The following is a 25,352-nucleotide window of genomic DNA, read 5'->3' on the forward strand; positions in this document are numbered from 1 at the left end:
GGCATCAGGGGATAAAGAGAGGAGCACCTGGAATCTGTAAGCATATCTGTGGCCTGGACAGGAAAAAGACAGAGGGGGAAGGAGGTGGGGCGGATGTTATAGGCTAATTAAGTTAACCCGTTCCTGTCCAATGGCCTGTGGGGCAGGAATACTCATATTGGTGAATTGCTGCCATGGGTGGCTTGGGAAATTTGTCCATCACTACTACTGGAACTTTACACTATCCTTTATTTGCCAATTGATTCAGTGTCCACTGATTCTAAATGTATTCTATGTTAACTAATCTGATAAAAAACATCAGGTTCTTTAGTCCTGCCACATTCACCAAATTAGTTGTAATTTGTTAATTATTTTGTACACTGGAGAAACTTATGAATTTTATTAAACTCACATTCCTTTAAAATCAAATGTTTCTTGCATGGTTTTCTACTATAGGTAGAAGAAATATTCCCTCAAATTATCTGAACTCCATGCTACAGTAAAGCAAACCCCTTAACCTACAGTATATAAACCCTTTTTAAAATGTTATGCATCTTTGCATCATGCAGCAATTCTTAAGAAAACACCATGACAATTACATGGTGTGTAACAGGACTGAGAAAACAGTCAGTGTCATAGCAAATACATCATTGAGCAAAAGCTATGTGACCCTTTGCCCATTCATAAGCTAGGTATATTGACAACTCTATTGCAAAATGATAGAGACACACTTTCAGGAATAATTTTACTAAAGCTTATAAAAGCATATTTTAGAATATTTCAATATATTTCTAAAATTTGCTATTTTAAATCTATATTGTTGGATTAACGATTGTTTAATCAAGTTCCTTCAAGAATGCCTTATATTTTAACAAGGCTCATTAAGTAAAGAAAAATTACACAGATGCAAAGATCAGATGATAGTGTTAAGATACAAAGTAACCTGTTTTAGAACATGCATTTAACCTGGACCTTTAATATTCATGCATTTCAATCGTTTTTACTTATTCTAGAAATTTCACAATAATTAGATGTTCTTTTATACTGTCTTGCATATAAAATATAATTATGAGTAGTCCATTATCTATTGATTGCATAAGTGTAAAAAGTTTAGCTGAAAGCTGCACACTATATTTTGTTTTTAAAATGTATTTGTTTTTTAAATATTTGTTTGAAAATTCTATTTATTGTTTTCTGTAAAAAAAAGTCTCTCATATTCACGATGATACTAAATTCCAGAATGAATCTGATTTTTAAGAAGGTAAATTAAATAATATGACACTGCTGAAGAGGACAATCTTTCACAGCATTCATATATTGCTAAATGGAATAACATAACACAGCAACCACTGTCTACCATGGACTGGCAACAGATTTGGAATAATGCAAAAAAAAAAAAAAAAAATGGTGACCTGCACCAAACAAAAGAAAAATAACATATTTACAAAATTATGATATTTTGGTACCATACGCCTGACAAATTAAACAAACTTTTCCCCAATACTACTCCTGACTGCTAGAGACTTTGAGGGCATAGAAGAACCCTAGAACATGTATTCTGGTACTGCCCTGTAATTCCTGTATTTCACCCCATTCTTGCTTCAAAAGGATATAACAACTTTTTCCTTTTCCTTTCCTTTTCCTAACCTAACCAAACAAACTCAAACATTAACAAATCATATACTTACATGAGCTAGGTTGTCAATTGCTAATAGCTGGAAGTCCCCAGTTCCTCCAACTATTACCGAGGTACTGCAAACAACTAATAATAACAGAGAATCGGAATACAGAATTGCTTGGATATGCAAAAATGTCCACTAACATTCAGAGACCTGGGCCATCTGGGAGGCTCGCCTCTAGATGACATGGCAACCCTTATAAAGCATTCAACACCATGGACCCTTGTTTTTAAATAACTCTGAGTGACTCGCCATTATGATCATACACCCACCTCTTTTCACTGATCTAATATTTGGTGCAGATTATTTCCTTTTCTTCTCCATTACCCTGTTACCCTCCTTCCCCTGTAACCCCCCCCCATGTTCCCTCTTGTCCTCCCTCTTTTATTTTTCCATTCTATTTCTCTGCCTTATATATTTTGGATAAAAAAATGTTTATAAATCTGCATTTAAATTGGAAGCTAACATTTCAAGGCAAATTAATACTTTCTATGACCTTGGATACTTTGAACAATTTGAATTCTTGATTGTCATATTGTTATTACTATAAGTTTCAAAAGAAAAAAAAAAAGATTCATCAGTAATTTCCAGTGGTATTTGTCGATGCAAACGTACATGCCCATAAAAGCCCAGTGGCGCTTGCTAGTATGTGGGTACAAAGTGTGGTAAATGTATTTACTAGTAAACACTGTTTTTAAATAAATATTAATAAAGAAAAATGCTTTTGGATTACAGCAGGTTTGTGCAAACTCTTCTTCATGATGTGCTTGAAGCCAAAAGTGAATTATTGCTTTTTAACATAAACTTTAATATTTCATTTTTACTATAATGCAATTTATTGACTTTGCCCGAATAAAACTGAAACACAGTAAAAGCAATTTAGATATACATATTGTAGGTTAAAAAAATCAATGCGATAAATAATATATATGTCTCAGCTAAGGCCATCATGCTTTCTGCCCTATATATTTAAATTATACTGTAAAAACATTATCACATTGAGATTATGTTTTCATTTTAATAACGAGTGGTTACATCAAGTAATTGCAATTCTACGACGCTGAATAAAATTAATTTGACACAAAAATTGTTTCCTTTTTGCTGAAGAAATAAATCAGCATCTGTGCTAAAAGTTAATGTTGGCTTGCCCTCTTACAGTGTTATAATGCAGAACAAAATGAGTTCAGCGAGTAGCCTTAGAATTGTATTTTTCCTTGAATATTATACAGTGGCATGACTAAATGCTAAAAGTAATATGCCCATTGATTCTGTTATGCTTTATTCTGCTATTGAAGCAGCAATCCTCTAAAATGATCCAATTTTCTAAGGTACAGCACATCACAATTGCAACTATACAGAAAAAAACATAAACATATACAGGGGAGCAAGTCATTTCATGTTTCTTTTTATTACTATGTGGATTTCCCAACATTCTACAAGAACAAATTTAATTGGCAGTTGATCTGAGTAGGGTATGCATTTATAAATCAAGGAAAATGTTTTCAAGTGTAAACAGCAATTACAAAAGCATTGCAAGTGATCTCTGAAATTGACTTTTCCCCCATTTTCATCTTCACTGTGTAGCTTTTGAAAATAGAAATTACCATGAGCTAAAGGAAATACCTGGTCCTTACATTTAGTATCAAAAGTGTAACCAGAGAGAAAGCAGTGAAGCAAAAAGAAAAATGTAAATAATGTATTTTGTGCTTAAAGCCATAATAATGTTGTAGTAATACAGCCTGACTTAAAGGAATTGTTCAGTATAAAAATAAAAACTGGGTAAATAGATAGGCTGTGCAAAATAAAAAATGTTTCTAATATAGTTAGTTAGTCAAAAATGTAATCTATAAAGGCTGCAGTGACTGGATAACAGCCAGAACAGTTCTTCCTGCTTTTCAGCTCACTTGGCTTTGACTGACTGGTTACAAAGCAGTAACCAATCAGAGACTTGAGGGGGGGCACATGGGTCATATCTGTTGCTTTTGAATCTGAGCTGAATGCTAAGGATCCCCTTCAAGTCGCTAAAAAGCAGGAAGTAGTGTTCTGGCTATTATGTTAGACATTCAGTCACTTACTTTTTTGGCTAACTAACTATATTAGAAACTTTATTTATTTTGCACAGCCTATCTATTTACCCAGTTTGTATTTTTACTCTGGAATGTTCCTTTAAGAGTTACACTATGCAAATCTTGCACTGCCAGCAAGCACAAATAAATCCCATCCAACCACATTTTCACTTACCAGAGTCAACAAAATTGTTTGATAATGTTTAACAGTTATCTCAAAACTATGTATGCCTAGAATTGTATTGGATGTGTTGAACTAGGGAAAGGTCTTAACCACAGTCTTATACTATTTACATTAACTTTAGTTGCTGGGACAAAGTGCATGAAAGTCCTTACAAAGAGGATGTTCCTAATATTCTTTTACAGAGTAACTGATCACCCATAAACAATACTGGTTTATTTTTCAAACAAGTGTGGCAAACATTGTAAATGTGAACAGCTATTTAAAAAAAAGAAAAAAAAAGAATATTACATGTCTTTCGGATACATATAGCTATGATACATGCTATCAAAACTCAGTACTTTCTATTGTAGTACATAGAGAAACTGGTTCATTACATAAACCTGGTATATGTCAGCTCAGGTAATTTGGCAAGAGATTGATAGGCTAGGTAAATCCTTAGCAGAAGATGAAAAGGTGCAAACACATAAGCACTACAGATTGCAAATACTTGTTTTATTTCAAGTATTAAGAACCAAAGACACAAGAGGAAGACACCTGGTAAAGAAATGGACAGGCTATGCATATGCAGCTATTTGACCTGCTGGAATTTCAGTGTCATAACTGGCAAACTGGTCAGTGTATGGTTACCTTAAAGGGGATCTGCCACTTTAGGAACTAATTCCAAACTATATTTTCTGAAGTTAATCGCGCAAAAGAACTTCACCTACACTATAAAAAATTATTTAAAACTTGTTTTTATTTAGTCTTGGAGTTCGCAATCATTGCAAGCAGGCAGGTGCGATTTGGTAGACACTATTATTAAGACAAGCTTTGCATGATGCTAAAATCTTGTTTATGTGACAGAATTGGGGACCTGATACCCCTTTCCATGTACTGGCTATACAAATAGATGGTGAGGAGGGAAGGGGAATGTGAGCAGTGCGAAATGGAAAGCCTTGCCCCTATGCCTAAGGCATAGAGGAGGGGCAGGCAATATATGATTGACAGCTGAGACTTTTACATGAGTTTTTAACTGGTATGAATGTTTTAATAGCAAAATGAATTTGGGTTTCATGTTTTATTTGAAAAGGACTTTTATTATACAGCTTTTTATGTCTGGATGACAGGTCCCCTTTAACACAAATTATACACTTATAGACAGAGGCGCCTGGCGTGTTTATACAAAGACACTGTTGTTTTTGCTCCCGTTCCACATTAGAAAAGTATCCTAGAAGCAAGGTAGGCCCTAGGTTCAATTGTGTCCACAAATCCCAGCCGGCTCCCACTTGTATCCCTCCAAGTCCGCAAATTTGTCACTGAAATAAAAAAGTCAGCGCCAAAGGCACGGGAGACAGACAAACAAGCCAATAGGGTAATATTGTTTTACGTTGTTGCCACCTCTTATGTGAGCAACAGGCCAATTGTTTCACCATATATGTGTTACCCTCATTTGCTATTGACCTCCACCAAAGAGTTAAAAAGACTTTCCTTAAAAACTTGTTTAGGTGGGTACTCACAAACAGGGAATATCAACTCGCACGTAAAATCATGAAGCGCTTCTCCTTATATAAACTGTGAATCAACATGCAGCAGCAAATAGTGTAAAAATACCTTTTTAATATTCTTAAAAACAAAACTTAAAATGCACTCACATGGCAAAAGTTTATAAAAAGCATATCTATGCACCGTCCTCCTGGAGGCTCCCCCTGTATGCACCCATCCGCACAAAGAAAGTCCCAAGAGGGTCAGAAGTAACTTGGGAAGATGTGGTAGCGTTTCTTTGCGTTCGTGCGATGCTGGGCGCCTTCCAGTGACGTCACCTGCCTGCCCGTTCCACATTGCCTGATGAAGCAGGAAATGCCTGCGAAACGCGTTGCAATACTGTTTTGTGAATAAACTATTACTGAAAATTACCACTTTCGTTGGTGTCTGCTTGGAGGAGGTAAGTCCACTACTACCTCCTCTGAATTACCCATTGGGTTTTTAAGTGTTTTTAGCTAATTTTATCCTTTTGGCGCCTCTGTTTTGTCTTACTACCATATTGAGTCCACCTCGAGTGGAGGGGTATCATCCCCTTTTTCGTCTTCTACAGAGAGCGACGTCTTATTCCTGAGTGGGGTCAGGATAATCTCCCCACCTGCCTATACAGTGGTTGCCTATCGGTAACCCTGGTTTGTGAGTATTAATTTGTTTACTCTACCATTACTCCTTGTAAAAACATATTACACTATTGTGGCTCTTGGTGTTCCTTTTTGTCTACAAATTATACACTGTCCTTTTTTACTGAAGCATGAATTTATTAGAATAAAGGACTCAATAACATAGTTGTCAACATATTTCCATATGCACTTTCTACTCCACATACACTGGTTAAATAAATATGTTACTATTTATATCCATGTAGTATGCTGGATTGCATCTTTCTAAAATTCTAATAAAACTTCCATCCAGCAAAAATGTTTGTATTGCATTAAGTGCCTGCTGTTAGCAATCTAGAATATCTACACCACTTGTTGAGAAGGTTGCCAGTTCCCTTGACCTTAGATCCCTTGACCCATCATAAACTTAGGACCATGTAAGCTTACGCAATCTTTAATGATCTAGTAACATAATGATCTAGTAACAATATTTGAATGGATATCAAAATTACCCTAGTAAAATCATTCCAATGCTTTATAAAACAAGTAAGGACAGATGCAAAACTAAAAAGTAAATAAAATATTTTTTTAACCAAGAGAAATAAATATTAAATATTGTTTCTAGGTACAATATGAACTTTATTTTTGATGATAGTGTCTCGGTTCACAAAATGTTTTTACCAGAGATGGTTTATCTGGGAGAGCCTGGGATGTAAGTTGCGTATCTTACTCCATCTAGTACATCTCTATGTGAATACCTATATTATTTTGACTTAATTACAAAGCTCTTATTATAAATGTCTGAAGATCTGTAGCTATTTTGTGCTCATATAATGTAGTGTTGATTACCTTTGTCTAGTTTTATGTAGTTTTCAGTTTGGATGTAATCAGTAATAATAGCAATAACCAGCATATCAATGTACTTTGTACAAATGAATAAAAATTCCAGTATTAAATGCTTAGCACTAATCATGGCAGTTTTCTTTATTGTTCTATACAAACATACAGGGCGATTAAAATACACTGTAATAAAAGGGCTGATCTGACAATAGCAGTAATGGGGTGTTTTTGGACAGCAGTACAGCTAATTAGGCAATAAAGTTGTCTTTAGCTGTATATTCTGTATATGTGGTTCATGTTTTGTATAGATTTCTATGAATTTACATGTCAGTATGAGATGCTCTGGTTTCTTGAATATATTGTGATACACATAAATATAAATCTGTGATTTGGCCTATTTATCAGACATATTTTAATAAGATGAAAATTAAACTCCTTATTCATCCACTCTTTTTGAAGATTCCAATGTTTTCAGCTCATTAGCAGTTGTTGGAGAAGCCACCTCCACTTAGTAACATAGAAGAAAATAGGGACTGGAGAGCCTTTCAATGTAGTTGATTTTCTTTATTGAAAAGAAAATCTTTCAACTACATTGAAAGGCTCTCCAGTCCCTATGTTCTTCTACATTTTAATAAGATTTGTATTATACCTTGGTCATGTTGAACAAAATTACTGTATTCATATATGTTATGGAAATGTGCACATTAAAAAAAAAATCTGCAGGTCAAGTCATTTTGGAGCACATTGGAGTAAATGAGAAGACAAAATTAAGGTTTTTTTTTTCTCTGCAATAGGATATACATTATAGAGAGGGAAGTATAATGTAAGAGGCGTGAAGGTATTGTACTGCCCTAGCCACATGCCAGTTTTGTAATTGTCAGAAAATAGCAGATTCAATACCTGTATGATACAGCAAACAAGGTGCTCCCACCTTTATTGCATGGTGCACACAACACTTTATACACTATCAAACATTTTGGGACCACATATGCCTTCCTCAGTGATGAGGATAGGATATACATTGCCCTACCTTGGTACAAAAGTACCTTGCTAATAAAGACTATTTATTCCTTAAATGCCTCAGTAGTGTTATACATATATTTAGTAGAAACTGTCCTTATATAAAATTGGGAACTACAGGTTTATTCACCTTTGTTGTTCCTTTATGAATGCAATAGCCTTCCAGTTAAGAATTCTTGCACATAGTCTGTTTGTTTGCTTGTTGCTTTGCTTACACACAGATTTTGTATGCAAGGGAACATTCATGCTGTTCTGAGTTTTGATGTATGTGTTTTTTTTGTGTGTTTGAGGTCAGATTTGCATTTTATATTGGCAACAAATGTTAAATCTCAGTATGTGGTGTGAATATAAATGTTACTTGGGATCACTGTACAGTGATTTGACTGTAAAAAGCTTTGAGTAATAATATAAAATAAATGCATTGGTTTTATTCAGACTCAAATCAGCCAGCAGGACTTGCAATATAATCAAATGAAAGTAATTAAGTCTTTAATGAAATTAAATTTAAATTTTAGAATCATAGAGAAAGATTTTACTTTGTCATTTAATTCATTTAGAGTTAGATGCTTTAATTAGTTTAGTTATCTGTTGGTATTAAGAGGTATAAATGGGAATACAATTTATAAATTTGTATTCTGGGCAGATGTAGAGAAAAGACAGATTAATGCAATTATTCCGTAATTTAGAAAAATGTATACGGGTTCACTGCAGCTTCATGCTAAAATAATTCAGATAAAGATATAATGAATGCATTATTCATGATAGATTTACATGTCCCCGCCTACAATTACAATGGTATCTTGAATATATTACACTTCTTATTATTCAGAGAATCAGAAAGGCAACATAGTGATTCAACAAAGCCTGTTCAGGGTATGTTTGCTTATCTTTAGCTATGATTTGCTTGTAATGCAGTTGTAATATCAGCAAACTATTGCTAGAACCCAAAACTATGCAAGTGTTTATTTTGTTAAACTGGGAACTGATAAGCTGAGAAGTAACTGGAATATTTTTTCCAGATTCTTCTTATCTGGAATCATAAACTCCACATGCATCTGGTTAAGCAATGGTATATTTATATACCATCCAAAACTCATGATGGGGCAGATTCACTATGCCAGGCGCAAATTCGCTACCATTACACTAATTCACTAATATACAAAGCTGCACCCTGGGCGCCGAACGCTGGCTACTTTTCGCTAGTGTTACTTCGGCAGCACGAGCATTTCATATCGAAGATGTGCTAGCGTTCGTTTGTGCCTATCGATAATTCGCTACTGATCTTGCACTTAGGTCAATTTGCATATGGTGGGTAATTTAAAGTTGTATGGAGGTTTTTATTATTATAAATATTGGTGCAAATGCTTGAAGTTACCACTTTTTCTTACAAAGGTCCAGGGGACCTTAATAAAGACAAGGGAGAGTTAATATAATGCCCTACATATGAGCCCACTGTAAAATTAATGTTCCATGTGTTATGAAATGTCTGGAGAAAACCGTGTACCCAAAAAAAGTTTAAGTCAGGACTTTTGCAGACAATTCTTCTTCAGAAAAGGAAACGTCGCCAGTGTTTTCGGAAAATGCATTTTCGGCACACAGGATATGGTGTAAGTGACAGAAGATTGAGAAGATCTAGCTTCTTTTTAGCACTTCACCTGGTCTGAAGTGGCAAAGTCAACTCTGGCAGAAGAGGTAATGTTCAGTAAAATCCACACTTTACTGAATTTGCGGTGTAATGACCTTTTGCTAGAGCAAAAAGTCGCCTGGCGATAGGGTGTGAATAAACGCTAGCGACAGTCTTTTTCGTTAGTGAATTGACTCCTGTGCCTTTTAGTGAATAGCCAATGTGGATAGTAACGCTGGTAAAAAGTAACTAGCGTTAGCCACTTTGCCCTTTAGTAAATCTGCCCCATGGACATGCTGTATTACTCTGTTTACTAAAGTGACAATGCTATGCTCATAGCTGAAGTGTAATTGCCAGCAACATTATTTATACTGACCCTGCCTACATTTAGTTTAATGGCATTGGACTTATCCCTACATGTCAGATTAATACATACACAAATCAAATTCACACCTGGCCTCATAAGCAAAATGCCATATCTTAATCAATGTCTCAGTCCAAGTCAACCAATAAATTGTCAAACAAAATTTACAGAACAGTTTTTCAGTTAAAAACTCTAGCCCACATTAAAAACAGTCTCCCTTTATAAAATTAAGTGGGACAAATACTCCACTAACACAGGTAATTAGGTAGTCAACCATCGATATCGGTTTCCCAGGCAACTGATTACATTAATGCTCATTCACTATCATTCTCCAAATTGCCCCATTGAGGCCCCCTTTCATTGTTTGCCAATTTACCTTATAACAGCTGATAAAATACAGTAGGTTGCTATATCTTCTCAGCTAATCAAATATTGGCAGCAATGAACAGACACACTGACTATGTGGTACCAAACTGTATAAATACATTTGTGCATATAGATGAATCAGTACATACGTGAGCCAAATACAGTATATAGGTACATACTATTAAACGTAATATAATACAACATAACATAATATAAAACTGTTTCCATGTATGACTCAAGGCCCTCCTTGAAAGCTGTAGCGCTTACTAAGCATACCAATTAAGGGAACTGATAAATGTATTCCCTGTTTATCATGCAATTCGCTAAAGTTTGGCCACTGAAGGGCCCCTTAGTTACTCTGAGATATGCTTTAAACCATGACCCCAAGAGTTATATAGTTTAGCCACTAAGTGGTACTGTTAAATGAGCCATGCAGGCTCAGTGTATTTTGCCAGGAATTTCCGCAAGGGAAGGAAGTGGAGAGTAAAGCCCCAATTTAGTGTAGGATCTAGTAAGTGGCAGCTATCTCCTGTCATAGGTCTCTCTAGGAGAGACATTCAGGATTAGAGCAATTTAGCTGAGCAGCTTTGGGACTGAGGGAGAAGGGCAACTCGGTGTGAACTGGATATATCCATTTCTGTAAAATAACCAAAGGTAGCAGTCCAACCAAGTTAAAGTAACTCACCAGGTTATGGAACAGGCCCAGGTGCACTGCCCTGAGCCTTCAGCAAGGGGAGTAGTCCAAACCACCATAGATTTGTAGAGCAGGCACTCAGAAAGGCAATTTTACACCAGGCAATTAAATGAGTAAAATATGTCAAATCAGCATAGCCTTACCAAAAATAGAAATAAAATAGACCAACATCACTCTATTATAGATAAGACAATCTGTATAGAAGGTGTTATCTTTAAAAGTAACAAAATACATCATATTCACTTATCAAAACTTTGGGAAATCTGGTGGCTAACATAAAAATCCACTTAGTCTCTAAGTGTGTCACCTATTGCTAAATATCTGCAGGTGATACATTTCTTAGCACCACATGAAAAAAAACTTTATGTTCCAGCCAATTAGGTTTCTTTTCATTCTTTATTCTTCATGGGGAAAGTACATTTCTTGATCTCCTGGAGACAAAACGACAACCTCTTTGTACAATTTCTTCTAGGATGGGATCAGTGTTCAATATATTGAGTTTTTTTCTAATAATTTTCACAATATCCTGATATTGAAAGCCATTTCAATAAAAAAAGTTAGTAGCTCAGGAGAAAAGGTGCTGCTCCATTTTACTATAGCCTTACATAAACATACTCAGTTCAGCTCATTTATTTCTCACAACAAAACTTTAATCTCACCATGAATTCCTTCATCCCTGACTAGGGATGGGTGAATTTTTTCGCCTTGTTTCACCATGGAAATTATGCCCATAGACTTGTATGGTGTCATGCATCAAAAAAAAAAAAACGTGCGTCAAAAAATTTTTGACGCCCATAAACTTTAAGTGGCGTCGGCGACATTTAGCCAGCAGCAAATTTTTGCCAAAACGAAACAGGTCAAATTTCGCCCATCCCTCTCCCTGACCTAATTTTCCCAATGACTTGTCTATTAACACCACAGCTTGCGCTTCAGGGAAAAGTATAAGAATGGAAAGTTTACATTTTTCTATATGTGATATTTCAAATTCCAAGAAAGGGCTCACTGCTAGAAAAAAAAAGCATAAGGAAGTCAAAATACCGTAAGGTTTACAGCGGGGAGTTGCTGTAACTGCAGTTAGCCACTCCAAGGGGTGTACACATAGATGATAGGAGGCGAAGACATGAATTAGAATTTTTAATATCAACCAGTAAACAGAAACCAAAAGGTAGGAACAGGCAAAAGCAATAATCAGGGTCAGGCCAAGATCATAATCAGGGAATCCACACAGGTAAGGAAACAATGGAGAACATCTGAACTTCAAGGTACTCACTCAGGATAAATGTAAAAGGTATTCAGGAACAAGATATACAGCATTCAAGGTTTACAGCAATCAACGTTTTCCGGAATCAAGGTTGGCAGGTCATTCAGGAACACATAATAAATCAATGACTCAGCCCTGAGCAAGGCTCAGGGTGGGGTTTATAAAGGGAAGGTGATTTGGAATGGAGCACACAGCCCCAAGAGCCTCCAGTGGCTCATGTGGTAAGTGCACGAGTGTCCTGAACAACACAAACAAGAGTTTGAGTCCAGGGCTGGCCCTTACAAATACTTTGCCAAAAATCCATATTTAGAAGGTTGTATTTTAAGAGAGACCAGAAATGGCCAAAATTTTAATAATTACATGGTGCTGAGCTGCAGCAACCACCAACCTTTGGCAACCTATGAATGTCAGGAGTAAGTTTTTAATATAGAATAAAAGGTAGATAATGGACTTACTTGGCAGGTTGAGATATGACTTAATCCAGACGTAACTGGCAATCAGTATACAGTAGTAGGGAAAAACATGTAGCTATGTAGCTGGTTGCACTAACTGCTTAGACTGTGCACAAAAACCACCCATGCATGTAGTGTAAATCCTCTGTTGATCTTTTTCGACGGTTACATCTTCACTTCATTTTACAATACGAGATCATAACCAGTTTTTTTTTAAATTAAATCCCAATAGCTAAATGTAGTGGACAAATCAAAATAAAAGAATGTTTTGCCAAACATATACAGTGTAAGAAAAATGTAATTCAACTATTTTAAATAAAATGTATTGGCACTTGGCAGTGTTCATAAGGATTTTTTTAATGTTTTAAAAAGTTCCTCTTTAGGCAAACACATGTCTCAATTGCAGTGTACTTCCATAGCATATTTATGAACCATCATGTATCTTGGTTTGTGGAATCACTTGCAAAAAACTGGGAGTGAGTTGCTGAGCTCACTTGCATTCTCCTGAACTCACTCGTATTCTCTGAATTCAGTTGGTTTGGCTTGTTCCCAAACTGTACTTAAATCAAGTGAGTTTTTTTGTGTTGTCCACCAGTGGGTTTATGCCAAAAATTAACATTTCAGTAATAAGCTGCTGCAAATTCAGTAGCTGTCCAATTCTATTACTACCATATGTACAGGACACAGGTCACACATAAACTTGGATTTTAAGCACACATACAATGAAATAGAAATAGCATGCCTTATTGTGGTGATATACTGTACAGTTGTGATATACAGTAGCTTGCATGTGATCCCTGTTTTTTTCCCTGTATTGTTTTTTTTACCACCTTTATTCAGTTGGTGGATATGTAGATACGCAATATGTTTGTGTGAGCCTGATCACAGAAACATCTTTTCTTTGCAGATGAGGGCATTATATTTGTGTTATTTTTCTCCTTTATTACTTTTATCCCATATTGCAAGTCTGCACAGCCAGTATTTATTCTAATGAGACACGAAGAGAGATGGTATTTGTGGAAATGCTATGATAAGGAAGATAGGAATGAGAGTACAGGACACACTGATTAGCATTTTCAAAATAGGAATGACAGTACTTCCATAAGTTGGAAAGTATTTCTGTAGATAGGTACTTTAACTGATAACAAAATATTTTCACTCATAAGAAAGTACATATAAAGGCTACTTTCTTTTTATTGATATACAGTACTTGTTGAATTCAAGACAGTCATCTTAATCAATATGTCAGTGTCAGTGCAAGACTGCCTGGAGAAGCAATTTCATTGCCCTTACTATAATCTCTATACTTGCTTGTAACAACATGACATGTTGCCTGTTTTCATTTGAAATAGCAATACCATTTAAAAATAAATTACAATTTCTTTCATCCATTGTGCTCTGCCTGCTGTCAGAATAGTTTTGGATTTGGCTTATGCTGTATGTATTATACAGTTTTGGGTTTTTTTTTGTTACATTTGCAATTAGATGTCTGTAAAATGTAATATTTTAATGTTCTTAGCATATTTGGTTCTGTTAAGCTTCCAAATGTTCTGCTCTATGCTACTTAAGCCATTCTTAGTAAGCATGATGAATATTTGTACCAAATTCTTTTCTCTTTTGGGGGTAGTAACACAAGGGATAGCTGAAATGAACATCATAAAGTCCTTCTACCAAACATCTGCCTTTAATTATTCTATGAATTTGTCTGTTACCGCCCTGTTAGCACTAAAATAGCAGACTCTGTTCTACATTATCCCAAATCTAAATCGTTAGGTTCCAAATGGTATAAGGGTGTGCACAAGCATACAATATATATTTGCATTAACAAGCCCCAGAATAATAAATGTATTGAGAAGGATTGTATCTACAACATTGTACAAGTATTTCACTTGTATTATATATGAATATATTTCTCAGCAGAGCTCATTTGTCCACATATTTTAGCCAATCTACTAACCCTCTCCATTACTTACTCTTCGCTGCTTTGCTGCCTTCTTAGTGTGCACACTAATTAAGCCATTGAGTGAGGATTAGGTGTATGTAGATGCCCTAAACACGAGAAGTTGAATATTGCTTAAAATGTATGTAGAATGTCATAAAAGCAAACATGTTAGTGGTCTAATATTCCTCTTAAATTAATCCAGAGCAAGCTTGCTATTAACTGAGTTGACAGGTAATGGTACACAAAAAAATAACTCTAAGTTGCACAGCAGATTTGATCACATCTTTGGAACAGCCACCATCTTTACAGGAGGTACTCATTAAGTAAACAGACAACAGTACTTCTGACTTCCTTTAAACCTACTGGTTGTGGTATTCACTCTACTCTGGCTGAAAAGAAATAATATTGGTTGTAAATAAATGATACCTCTATATTAGTTTCATGAAAATAGCATTACAAAGGGAAACAATATGGGAGATTCACCTCATACGTACAAGCAAGAATATGCCAGGATGCAATGTTTTGTTTACACTGTAAACACACTCTTTACTATTTATGAAAATTATTGAAAGGCTAAAACCTTGTTATAAATAGGTTAGAGTTATCATTAAGATTATTATTATGTGCTCCTTTTTATCCTACTGTGCCTATATTTGCTTAAAAAGCAAATGCATGTAGTATTGTGAGATAGTTTTCATAAGAAAATGGATGAGTATTGCAATCTTGTGGAGAAAAATAATGGAGGCACTTCACAATGCTGAAAGGCAGTTTACTCTAATGCATCATTACTGGTATACAAATGTAGCCTGCATTATTGTATTTCTTTCTGTGAAACATACCATTATGTCTGACACATCAGGATATGCCTGTCCACTGAAGCCCATTCATTGTACACATATTTTCCTTAGGCAATGCACATCAAAGGAGATTTAAGATCTAATCTAACAGTAACTGCATTGATACCTATAGAAAATGTACTTTTTAAATATTTACTGAAACTAACAAAGGTTTACACTATTTGTGTGGAAAATGTGATCTGTCTTAAAGGAAATAAAACGCCTTAAAAGAATACAGCTAGAAATATTGCATTTTTGGTAGTGAACTTAATATATCAGCCAGATTCCAGTAGCTCTATTTTAGTATCTTTGATCATTTAAGGTTATCTTTTTTGTGAAAAGAAAATGGAACAACTGAGGTCATCTTTAGATGCATAGATCTTCACTACTAAATGAGTTTTCTTTTCTTGGGATGGTGCAGAAGCTGAAACCCTTAAATTAAAACATAAATTCATGATTCATATAGATTAATAGTCAATATACCACATGCATGTATGGGATTTGTTATTCGGAAACCCATTATCCAGAAAGCTCCGAATTATAGAAATGCTGTTTCGCCTAGAGTCCATTTATCAAAATAATACAAATTGTTAAAAATTATGTTTTCTATGTAATAATAAAACAATACCATGTAATTTATCTGAAATAAGATAGAATTGATCTTTAATGGATGCAAAGAAAATGCTTGGGTTTATTTAATGTTTACATGAATTTCTAGTAGACTTAAGATATGAAGATACAAATTATGGAAAGATCGTTATCCAGAAAACCCCAGGTCCCTGAGCATTCTGGATAACAGGTCGCATACCTGTACTATAATTCATTCATTTAAAAAATGTACCCTTTCAAAGCCAACAGTCCTGGATGATGTAGAAAGAATAGAAATAAGATCTGTGTGACCCTGTATAAATTACAGACAGCTTAATCAGATGATGGTTATGAACTGGTATCCCCTTCCTCTTATTCCCAAACTTTTTCAAAATGTACTAGGTGCCAATTTTGATTGTTAAGAATCGTTGAAGCAGATCCCCTTATGGGCATTTTGAGTATTTAGTGATGCCTTTCGACCTCTGCAAAGCCCCAGTCACTAGTAAGCGAATCTGACCCATTTCACTGAAAATGTTTCAAGTTCAACATTTTATTGATGTGCACAGTGTCGGAATGGCCCACCGGGATACCAGGAAAAGTCCTGGTGGGCCCAGGTGTCAGTGGGCCCTTGTGCTGCTAAACATTTGGCCTATTCCATGGTCATTCCCTATTTCTATTAGAAAAAGAGGCTAAATAGAGTAGAATAGTATAGAATAGAGTGAGGAGAGGAAGAATAATAGTACTTAGAGTGGGCCCCTGGTCTAAGGTTTTTTGGTGGGCCCCTAGTCTAAGGTGTTTAGATGGGCCCCTGGTGTCCCAGTCCGACACTGGACGTGCAGCAATTTCTTTCATGCATTGGAGTCTATGGGTCTTTTTCATGGCCAAACCTTGAGAAAAGTTTTTCTAATCACTACTAGCCACTTTTAAACATTTTGTCAATATACTAATCAGCTCTTCCTCTAATGAACATGTAGTCCATATGAAGTATGTCTTCGGTAGACTTCATACTCATGGTCTCTTTGCTAAATTAGACAAATGTGAATTTAATAAATCATTGATTGAGTTTCTAGGTTTTGTCATCTCGACCCAAGGTATCTGTTTGGATTAAAAGAAAGCTTCAGCCATTTTAGTTTGGCCAGCTCCTGAGAATCGTAAAGCCATTCAACGATTCATTGGCTTTGCAAATTTTTACCAAAACTTTATCAAGGGTTTTTGTAAGATCATCGTTCCAATTACAGATCTTATTAGTTCCACTAGGCATTACCTAGGGACTACACAAACTCAGGCTGCTTTTCAAAAATTATTTACTTCTGCACCAATTCTCAAACATGCTGAGTTGCAGTTGGAGCTATTCATTCTCAAAGATCATGTACTCAAGGCTTTCTTCATCCTGTAGCCTTCTTCTCTAAGAAACTCTCTTCCTCTAAAAAGAACAGTTATATCTGGGATGGGGAACTTCTGTTCATCAAAGCAGCTTTTGAAGAATGGGGCCATCTGCTAGAAGATTCACTTCACCCTATCCTAATTTCTTTATGAATTTAGAATACATTTGTACAGCCTTAGACCTCAACAAGCCAGGAGGGCCATATTTTTTCTGTTTCAATTTCTATATTACTTATAGACTAGGCACAGACTCTAAAGACTCTTTCCCATATGTACTCTACTGATCAATTTCCTGTTGAACAACCTAATACTATTCATCATATCCAGAATTTCTTACTACTCCAGACTGAACTAATCTCCAAAGTTAAAAGGGTCTCTATCTGTTTCCACTGATCTTCAAAGTAAAGATTGTATTTTCTTCTTAAAATATGGAAGAGTTATGTTTGGAAATTCTCCAGCTGGTTCATAATCACCCTTTAGCTTCTTAGTTTCTTGTGAAACTTGTGCTTGTTTTAAGAATACTCATTCTAAACCTCAGACTCCTTCATCCATTATCAGTTCCTGACAGATTTTAGGGATCAATCTCTATGGACTTTATCGTTGATTTACCTACCTCACAAGAGTTAAATATAATCTTTGCAGTCATTGATTTACAGTCATTAGTTTGTCCAAGATGGCTCATTTTGTGCCTCTCTCCATTATTATTTCCAAAGCAGACACCATTTTTGAGGTTTTAATTAGAGAAATAATTTGTCTACATGGTGTACATTTGTCTGGTACTGATGATTGTGCCTTTAGCTCCTCTGCCTAAATCTGCCAGTCTGTCATAAGGTGACTCTCAGCTGTACATTTGCCTAATACTTATGATTGTGCCCTTAGGGGGGCAATGTCATTTTCTTCTTGCTGGCCACATCAATCAAAGCTGTTTGCTCATGTGTGTCATGTGAGCATTTTGACACACTCATGTCAGGGCGCACATGTTTTAATGCACGTCCGTGCATTTTCTGACACATTCGAGTAAATAGATGCTGTGGCCAGTGCAAGGTGATAGTCTCACAGATTGACACTAAGCATTTATTCCTGATGATGTTTCCCATTGACTTTGTTATTTGACTCCTCACTGGATTTCCCCTGGTTGTTCTGATTATGATCCAGACCCCAGCCTTACTGACTCCGATTCTCGTCTGAATACCTTTCTGCTACCTTGCCTTCGGTTATAGTTAAGTGCCTACAGACTGTATTTCGGCACTTCAGTTACTCTGCATCTGGGCTTACTCCTGTTTACATTTTGGGCTCCGAGTTCCAGTGCGAGGCATGGGGGAGGCTATTATTCATCGGATCTGCCTAAAAATCCAGATAGCTAAGGCCACACAGGACTGAAATTAGCAGGCCGATTTTAACCCTACCACTGGCAGCAGCATCCCTCTTCTGTTCTCGTCTGGAACCATTGTGGAGGCTCCGGTGTGAACACACTCAGCCAATTTCTGCAAAGAAAAAATCCAAAATCCACCAAGACAACTGTGTTCTGGGTTTGAAAGAAGAAGGAGGCTACTGCCAGAGGAGACTCATGTGGCCATAGCATTAATTTCGTTTTCCATGTGCTGTAAGGGGGTGCATGTTATTCACTGGTTTTCTAGATCTAGCATTTCCCATTTCTGTGTTCCCTTTCTGGGTAGATGGCATAGACCTAATTACAGATTATCTAAAAGCACAAAAGCACACCTCCAAAGAGAAAACCATACAAAATGTCAAATGTTTGACAGCACTCCAAGGCTAATTAAGTATTTATAATAAACATATGTTAAATGGAGTGCTGTATAGTAAAAAATAAAGAGATTTCTTATTAATCAATATTCATATATCAATAAAAAACTTTTGACACTTGTTAGTGAATAATAAAAATCTTTAAAAAAAATTTTTTAAAGTCTTTCAGATACTTGTTAATTTAACAATGTGACTTTTGTCTTCCAAGCCAGACAGAGAATAACTTAATCTTATGTGCATTGCTCCCTACAGGGCTATAGGTTATAGTTTATAGTGTGGGTGAACTTTTTGGTGATTAGAAGCCATGAAAAATTAATTACTTTAAATGAATTACTAAAATATAGAAGCAATACATTTTAATCCCACTTTAATTTAAAATCCGCTTTCTAAAATTACAACTAAAGCATCATTATCACCCAAGGAAGGCCAATGATTTTTGTGATTAGCTGTATAACCAATACACATCCTAATTTTTGAAAAGTATATTTGTTATAATGTTTGTGTTTCCCAGTGTACAGTATTTGTTATTCTTTAAACATTAAAAAGAAAACACTACAAATGTATGAAAATACAGAAATGCAAATCAACCTTGCTAAATATGCTTGTCAGACTTAGATTTTCAATGCCATAAGAGAATTTTCCTGTCGGGTAAAGCTTTTTAATCCAAGCAGAACAACGTTTCCCAATTCCAGTACTCAGGGGTAAACACTTTTTTTCTGATTTTAATGGTATAAACTGAATTAGAAATATTGCCTTTTATGCAAGGTTTTGACCCCTAGTAATTGATTGTTGACTAAAGAGGCACTAGAGGTCTTGCTTATTGGTTGTCTTTAAGCACTGTTCTAGAGTGCTTTGTTATAGATATCAGTTCAAGAGCCCTTGAAAAAATATTGATGCCTATTTTCCATAAAATAATACAGAAATGTTGAGCCTTAGATAATTCTGTTATCTTCATACAAACTGTAGATTTATTTTACAATTGTATTAGGTGTAGGGATGTCGCGGACTGTTCGCCGGCGAACTTGTTCGCGCGAACATCGACTGTTCGCGCTCGCCGAATGTTCGCGAACGTCGCGAGACGTTCGCCATTTTGGGTTCGCCTTACCTGGCGCTTTTTTTTGCCCTCTCACCCCAGACCAGCAGATACATGGCAGCCAATCAGGAAGCTCTCCCTCCTGGACCACCCCCACACCCCCTGGACCACTCCCCTTCCATATATAAACTGAAGCCCTGCAGCGTTTTTTCATTCTGCCTGTGTGTGCTTGGAAGAGCTAGTGTAGGGAGAGAGCTGTTAGTGATTTGAGGGACAGTTGATAGTAAGTTTGCTGGCTAGTAATCTACTTGATACTGCTCTGTATTGGAGGGACAGAAGTCTGCAGGGATTTGAGGGACATTTTAGGTTAGGTAGCTTTGCTGGCTAGTAATCTACCTTCTACTGCAGTGCTCTGTATGTAGCTGCCTGCTGTGGGCACTGATCTCTTCTGATCTCATCTGCTGACTGCTGTAATAACCCAATAGTCCTTGTAAGAACTGCTTTTATTTTCTTTTTTGTTTTTTTACTTTGCTAGTTGCTACTATAAGAGCCCAGTGCTATTAGTCTAGTGTTGGGGAGTGGGACTGGTGTGCTACTGTGCTGCTCCTAGTAGTTCAGCAGCACCAACCTGAGAATTTTTTTTTTTTTTTTTAATATACATATAATTTTTTTTTTATTTTACTTATCTTACTGTTCTTTAACGTGTACAGTGCTGTTTGCTGTTCTTCATAGTAGTGCACCAATAGTAGTGCACTTGTAGGCATTATTTGCCCAGTGTGTTCTTCATTTTCAAACAACTGCCATCTAGCTGTGTAAGCTTGTTCACATTCTGTCTAAATATCAATAATAATACCGTTTTTATTCAAGCAGCAATAATATATTCCGTATCCACCACTGCTGTAGTGTATACGTTGACCTTGCAGGCATTATTTGCCCAGTGTGTTCTTCAAACCACTGCCACTTAGCTGTGTGAGCTTGTTCACATTCTGTCTAAATATCAATAATAATACCGTCTCCAGAAACACCACCTGAGTGACGTTTTTCAAGCAGCAATAATATATTCCGTATCCACCACTGCTGTAGTGTATACGTTGACCTTGCAGGCATTATTTGCCCAGTGTGTTCTTCAAACCACTGCCACTTAGCTGTGTGAGCTTGTTCACATTCTGTCTAAATATCAATAATAATACCGTCTCCAGAAACACCACCTGAGTGACGTTTTTCAAGCAGCAATAATATATTCCATATCCACCACTGCTGTAGTGTATACGTTGACCTTGCAGGCATTATTTGCCCAGTGTGTTCTTCAAACCACTGCCACTTAGCTGTGTAAGCTTGTTCACATTCTGTCTAAATATCAATAATAATACCGTCTCCAGAAACAGCACCTGAGTGACGTTTTTCAAGCAGCAATAATATATTCCGTATCCACCACTGATGTAGTGTATACGTTGACCTTGCAGGCATTATTTGCCCAGTGTGTTCTTCAAACCACTGCCACTTAGCTGTGTGAGCTTGTTCACATTCTGTCTAAATATCAATAATAATACCGTCTCCAGAAACACCACCTGAGTGACATTTTTCAAGCAGCAATAATATATTCCGTATCCACCACTGCTGTAGTGTATACGTTGACCTTGCAGGCATTATTTGCCCAGTGTGTTCTTCAAAACCACTGCCACTTAGCTGTGTGAGCTTGTTCACATTCTGTCTAAATATCAATAATAATACCGTCTCCAGAAACACCACCTGAGTGACGTTTTTCAAGCAGCAATAATATATTCCGTATCCACCACTGCTGTAGTGTATACGTTGACCTTGCAGGCATTATTTGCCCAGTGTGTTCTTCAAACCACTGCCACTTAGCTGTGTGAGCTTGTTCACATTCTGTCTAAATATCAATAATAATACCGTCTCCAGAAACACCACCTGAGTGACGTTTTTCAAGCAGCAATAATATATTCCGTATCCACCACTGCTGTAGTGTATACGTTGACCTTGCAGGCATTATTTGCCCAGTGTGTTCTTCAAACCACTGCCACTTAGCTGTGTAAGCTTGTTCACATTCTGTCTAAATATCAATAATAATACCGACTCCAGAAACAGCACCTGAGTGACGTTTTTCAAGCAGCAATAATATATTCCGTATCCACCACTGATGTAGTGTATACGTTGACCTTGCAGGCATTATTTGCCCAGTGTGTTCTTCAAACCACTGCCACTTACCTGTGTGAGCTTGTTCACATTCTGTCTAAATATCAATAATAATACCGTCTCCAGAAACACCACCTGAGTGACATTTTCAAGCAGCAATAATATATTCCGTATCCACCACTGCTGTAGTGTATACGTTGACCTTGCAGGCATTATTTGCCCAGTGTGTTCTTCAAACCACTGCCACTTAGCTGTGTGAGCTTGTTCACATTCTGTCTAAATATCAATAATAATACCGTCTCCAGAAACAGCACCTGAGTGACGTTTTTCAAGCAGCAATAATATATTCCGTATCCACCACTGCTGTAGTGTATACGTTGACCTTGCAGGCATTATTTGCCCAGTGTGTTCTTCAAACCACTGCCACTTAGCTGTGTGAGCTTGTTCACATTCTGTCTAAATATCAATAATAATACCATCTCCAGAAACACCACCTGAGTGACGTTTTTCAAGCAGCAATAATATATTCCGTATCCACCACTGCTGTAGTGTATACGTTGACCTTGCAGGCATTATTTGCCCAGTGTGTTCTTCAAACCACTGCCACTTAGCTGTGTGAGCTTGTTCACATTCTGTCTAAATATCAATAATAATACCGTCTCCAGAAACACCACCTGAGTGACGTTTTTCAAGCAGCAATAATATATTCTGTATCCACCACTGCTGTAGTGTATACGTTGACCTTGCAGGCATTATTTGCCCAGTGTGTTCTTCAAACCACTGCCACTTAGCTGTGTGAGCTTGTTCACATTCTGTCTAAATATCAATAATAATACCGTCTCCAGAAACACCACCTGAGTGACGTTTTTCAAGCAGCAATAATATATTCCGTATCCACCACTGCTGTAGTGTATACGTTGACCTTGCAGGCATTATTTGCCCAGTGTGTTCTTCAAACCACTGCCACTTAGCTGTGTGAGCTTGTTCACATTCCGTCTAAATATCAATAATAATACCGTCTCCAGAAACAGCAGCTGAGTTGTTGTTGTTGTTGTTGTTTTTGTTTTAAAAATAATGCCAGGCAAAGGCAGGCCGCCACGCAGAGGCACTAGGGGCCATGCTGCTATGCTATCCTGTGGCCCTAGGAAATTGCCCAGTTTTAAAAAGGCAATGACCCTGAACTCCCAAAATGCTGAAGAGGTACTGTAGTTGACTGGCTTACACAGCACACCCCATCCTCTACCGTTTCTAACTTTACCACAACATCCTCATCCTCCACTGCTATGGCCACCCCACGTAAACACTTCCTCCACCACCGGCGCCCCTTCTTCACTGGATTCAGAGGAGTTATTTTCACATGAGTTTCTTGAACTGAGTGATGCACAACCATTATTGGCAGAAGAAGATGAAGGAGATGAGGACGTTACACCAGATTTAATTCTGGCAGAGAACACAACAGAGATGGACATAATGAGTGATGAGGAGGTCCCCGCTGCTGCTTCCTTCTGTGAGCTGTCAGAAGAAATTGATGCATCTGAGGAGAATGATGATGAGGAGATTGATGTTTTGTGGGTGCCCAGTAGAAGAGAGCAAGAGGAGGATAGTTCAGATGGAGAGACGGAGAGTCAGAGAGGCAGGAGGAGAATAAGACTTGGAAGAAGCAGGGAGGACAGCTCGCAGGGAACAGTAGGGCAACAACATGTATCGGCACCTGTGGTCAGCCGGCCAACGCACCCGCCATTGCCGCCAACGCCGCCAACTTCTACTGTTACCGCCAGATTGCCAGCTTCAAAAAGGTCAGCAGTGTGGGATTTTTTTAATGTGTGTGCCTCTGACAAAAGCGTTGTAATTTGCAATGAGTGCAGTCAGAAACTGAGTCTTGGGAAGCCCAACAGCCACATAGGTACAACTTCTATGCGAAGGCACATGAACGGCAAGCACAAAGCACTTTGGGAGCAACACCTCAAAGGCAACAGGCAAACTAAAAGCCACCCTCCTTCTGGTCCAGCATCTTACTGCTCTACCTCTGCTGTCCTTGACCCGTCTGAACCACCCTCCACTCCGCCTTCCACCTTGACCACCAGTTCCCATTCCCAGTCATCTGCCTCCAGCCAAGTTTCTGTGAGGGCCATGTTTGAGCGTAAGAAGCCAATGTCTGCGAGTCACCCCCTTGCCCGGCGTCTGACAGCTGGCTTGTCTGCACTCTTAGCCCGCCAGCTTTTACCATACCAGCTGGTGGACTCTGAGGCCTTCCGCAAATTTGTAGCAATTGGGACACCGCAGTGGAAGGTACCCAGCCGCAATTTTTTTTCAAAAAAGGGAATACCACACCTGTACCACCATGTGCAGAGCCAAGTCACCGCATCTCTGTCACTTAGTGTTGGGCCAAAGGTCCATATGACTACTGACGCATGGTCCTCCAAGCATGGTCAGGGCAGGTATGTCACCTACACTGCCCACTGGGTGAACTTGGTAATGGCTGGGAAGCAGGGAATGTGTGGCTCAACAACGACAGTGGAGTTGGTGTCACCGCCACGGATTGCACGCGGTTCTGCCACCACCTCTACTCCTCCTTCGCTCTCTACCTCGTCTTCTTCCTCTTCTTCCTCCTCTGCTGCTGGGTCCTCCTCCTCCACACCTGTGCACCCCCAGCTCCCCCTAGGCTATGCGACGTGCCAGGTACGCCGTTGTCATGCTGTCTTGGGGATGACGTGCCTGGAAAGCAGAAACCATACCGGATCTGTACTCCTGTCATCTCTGCAGTCACAGGCCGATCAGTGGCTGACCCACATCAACTGAAGATCGGAAAAGTGGTGTGTGACAATGGAAGCAATCTGTTGGCAGCACTGAGACTGGGCAATTTAACACATGTGCCCTGCATGGCACATGTTCTGAATTTATTAGTCCAACGTTTTGTCTCAAAGTACCCAGGATTCCAGGACGTTCTCAGGCAGTCCAGGAAGGTGTCGGCCCATTTCAGACGTTCCTATACAGCCATGGCACGCC

The sequence above is a fragment of the Xenopus laevis genome, chromosome 3S (assembly GCF_017654675.1).
Source record: "Xenopus laevis strain J_2021 chromosome 3S, Xenopus_laevis_v10.1, whole genome shotgun sequence".
NCBI classification, from domain to species: domain Eukaryota; kingdom Metazoa; phylum Chordata; class Amphibia; order Anura; family Pipidae; genus Xenopus; species Xenopus laevis.